Here is a 3,756-nt window from a genome sequence, read left to right as displayed (position 1 = left end):
TAAATCAATGTGCTCTAGTGGTGTCGTTAAACAAAATAAACGTTTAAATATTTGCAGTAACCCAAACCGCATTTTGCCTTCCAACAATTTCGTACGTACCAAAAAAAAAAAAAAAACTAATAATTGTAATACAACTGGCATGTAAGCCTTTTTTTCCATTGTTTGTTTTGGTTGTGCTTTTTTTCCCTTTCTTTGTTTATTTGTTTTTAAAGTTTATTTTGTTACATTACTGATGCACTAGTATATTATTTAAATTTTTTATTTGGCTGTACATTTTCTGACGTCATTTGCCAAATTATTGCTAAGAACATCTTTGATTTTAATCAAACCCTGAATTTAATCTAGGAAATTATTAGTTTCCATTTTAACACACAAAAGCGGGGAGCCCTTCCCGTGATATATGTATAAAAATATTTTCACAGAGGCAATTATGGACCCTTCTCATAACGTGGTGTTTAACATTTTGCGAGCACGCTTAAAAGTTTAAAGTGTGTTTTGTTTAGCGACACCACTAGAGCACATTGTTTTATTAATCATCGCTCTTGGATGTCAAACATTTGGTATTTTGGCATATAGTTTTAGAGAGGAAACCCGCTACATTTTACCAATAGTAGCAGGGAATCTTTTATATGCACTATCCCACAGACAGGATAGTACATTCCACGGACTTTGGTCGAGGCATGGGATTTTTAATCCAGATACCGACTCCAAACCCTGAGTGAGTGCTCCGCAAGGCTCATTGGGTAGGTGTAAACCACTTGCACCGACCAGTGATCCATAACTGGTTCAACAAAGGCCATGGTTTGTGCTATCCTGCCTGTGGGAAGCGCAAATAAAAGATCCCTTGCTGCCAATCGGAAGAGTAGCCCATGTAGTGGCGACAGCGGGTTTCCTCTCAAAATCTGTGTGGTCCTTAACCATATGTCTCACGCCATATAATCGTAAATAAAATGTGTTGAGTGCGTCGTTAAATAAAGCATTTCTTTCTTTTTGTTCTTTTTCCACGGACTTTGATATACCAGTCGTGGTGCACTGGCTGGAACGAGAAATAGCCCAATGGGCACACCGACGGGGATCGATCCTAGACTGACCGCCCATCAGGCGAGCGCTTTACCACTGGCTACGTCCCCGCACCTTCGAAAATGCTTGAAGTCACAGACCCTAGTTTCAACACGTAAAAATGGACACTACCTTTAGTTAATCTACAAACCTGTAACACATTTGGATAAATTACTATAGAGTGAAACAGGAGTCTCTAACATTGAAACGGGGAAATACCATTACAATAGACTAGAACTCGTCTCCATAACCGTTACTTTTCAGACGCACGTGTGTTTTTAAAAAAATATGAAAAATGCTTATTGTGAAACTCCAGGATGACCCGAAATACTTCGGATAAACTGAAATTGATTATCTAAACAACACAATCTAATTAATGTTTGATTCCAGTGATCATAAACGGCTCTATGGTGAGGAATACGCCTTAATGTTTAAAAACTTGGGTCTGTCGCTTTAACTACAGACGTATGATGTCAGTGGGAGGAGTGGGGGGAGAACGTGAGAATAGAAACAAGATGCGACTAGAAAGAATTTGTTTCTGTCTGTGTGACATCCATTGATAGCGATGGCGCTTGCGTTCATTAATACTGTAGTTGTGTCTGTATTTTGCATTAGTGGATGCTATTATAACATTGTGAGGCCAACTGAAGCTTTATCTGCACAGATTTAATGACAAACAGTTTTGTGTGGAAGTGGAGAGTTGGAGTTAGATACGCATTTTACGTAATGTCTCTTTTTATCAAATTCTATGATATATAACCAAGACACCACCGAGGCCGTTAATCTCGGAACGGTGTGTTGGTAGGTATACGGTTTTACATGCACGTTCAGAGCAAGCTGTTGTAGCACACGCCTGTCATGGGCGTAGATTTTGTTTCACACCCACTCTTCTGTCCATGGCATACGTGTGGTGGGGAGGGTAAGGCTGAACCGCCAGCACTGGAAAGTGCAAGGGAGCACTGGCAGCCCGGCGAGGTCAGTAACGGGTGGGATGGTTGTTTGGAGCTGTGTGTTTTGCAATTAGTGCACGTGGGTATTATTAGCTAAATAAATGAACGTGCACAAATATCTCAAGGTGATTTAGCGCGTAATTTGAAGCAGTTTGCCAAAGGTAAAGTGAGCTCATTTCAGGGAATATGTGTCTTGCCTGTATAGCCATGGTCGTTTTACCAAGATAGAAAGAAAGAAAGAAGTGTTTTATTTAACGACGCACTCAACACATTTTATTTACGGTTATATGGCGTCAGACATATGGTTAAGGACCACACAGATTTTGAGAGGAAACCCGCTGTCGCCACTACATGGGCTACTCTTCCGATTGGCAGCAAGGGATCTTTTATTTGCGCTTCCCACAGGCAGGATAGCACAAACCATGGCCTTTGTTGAACCAGTTATGGATCACTGGTCGGTGCAAGTGGTTTACACCTACCCATTGAGCCTTGCGGAGCACTCACTCAGGGTTTGGAGTCGGTATCTGGATTAAAAATCCCATGCCTCGACTGAGATCCGAACCCAGTACCTACCAGCCTGTAGACCGATGGCCTGCCACGACGCCACCGAGGCCGGTTTACCAAGATAGAAGTTAAACTTGTTTAACTTAGGTATATACGGTTTTACGTTTTACTGAAACGTAGTTAATTTATTAAGTGACGTCAGCTCCTGTAAACTACTCGTGTATGCACAGTGTAAGTAACCAGCCTGGGCGGTGTCACGTGGTTAAAGCCATCGGGTATAAGGCTGGTGGGTACTGGGTTTTAAAAAGGCAAATGATTCGGTAAAGCCTACAATATATATACAGAACTTCACATACATTGTGTTCGCTTCCTATTTATTGCACGAGTTTATTTCGCGCAAGAATATACACGAATATATATGATCTTTCGCAAAATAAACGATGTCTTCTTTTGCCAGTTCTGTCATTAAATTAGTCTTCCTCACGTTTACTCCAGGAGCGGACCCACCGTCTTCGTATCAATGGCATTTCAAGCCTTCGTCGTCGGCGGCGAAGTCATTGTAACATCACCATGGCAACTACGGCAGTCCGATCTCTCCAGTGTCTTGTTGGACCCATCGTAGATTGATAAAAGGGGGATAAATAACAAGATTTGTTTACTTCAGTTGCATTGTACAGTGTGAACGGATTTCAGACACGACCGATTGGTCAGCGATCGTGGCTCACGACGCGAACGTCCAGTTGAGTCGCGTCGTATAATGTGATCTAGGCTTAAGGCGTATTTTTCACTATAGAGCCGTTTATGATCACTGGAATCAAACATTACTTATACTGTGTTGTTTAGATTATTCATTTCAGTTTATCCGAAGTATTTCGGGTCATCCTGGAGTTTCTAATACCATAAAATCCATTTTTATGTATTTTAAAACGCACGTGTCTCTGAGAAGTAACGGCTATGGAGATGAGTTCTAGTCTACTTTAATTATATTTCCCCGTTTCAACACCACAGACTCTTGTTTCACTCTGTAGTAATTTATCCAACTGTGTTGCAAGTTTGTAGATTAACTAAACGTAGTGTCCATATTTACGGGTTGAAGTAGGGTATGTGACTTCAAGTATTTTAGAAGGGGCCAGTGATAAAGCGCTAGCCTGATGCACGGTCAATCTAGGATCGATCCCCATCAGTGGGCCCATTGGGCTATTTGTCATTTCAGCCAGTACAACACGACTGGTATGTACTATCC

This window comes from Gigantopelta aegis, chromosome 15, assembly GCF_016097555.1.
Source record: "Gigantopelta aegis isolate Gae_Host chromosome 15, Gae_host_genome, whole genome shotgun sequence".
NCBI lineage: Eukaryota > Metazoa > Mollusca > Gastropoda > Neomphalida > Peltospiridae > Gigantopelta > Gigantopelta aegis.
The sequence above is the reverse complement of the archived record's forward strand: the minus strand, read 5'-3'. Positions refer to the sequence as shown.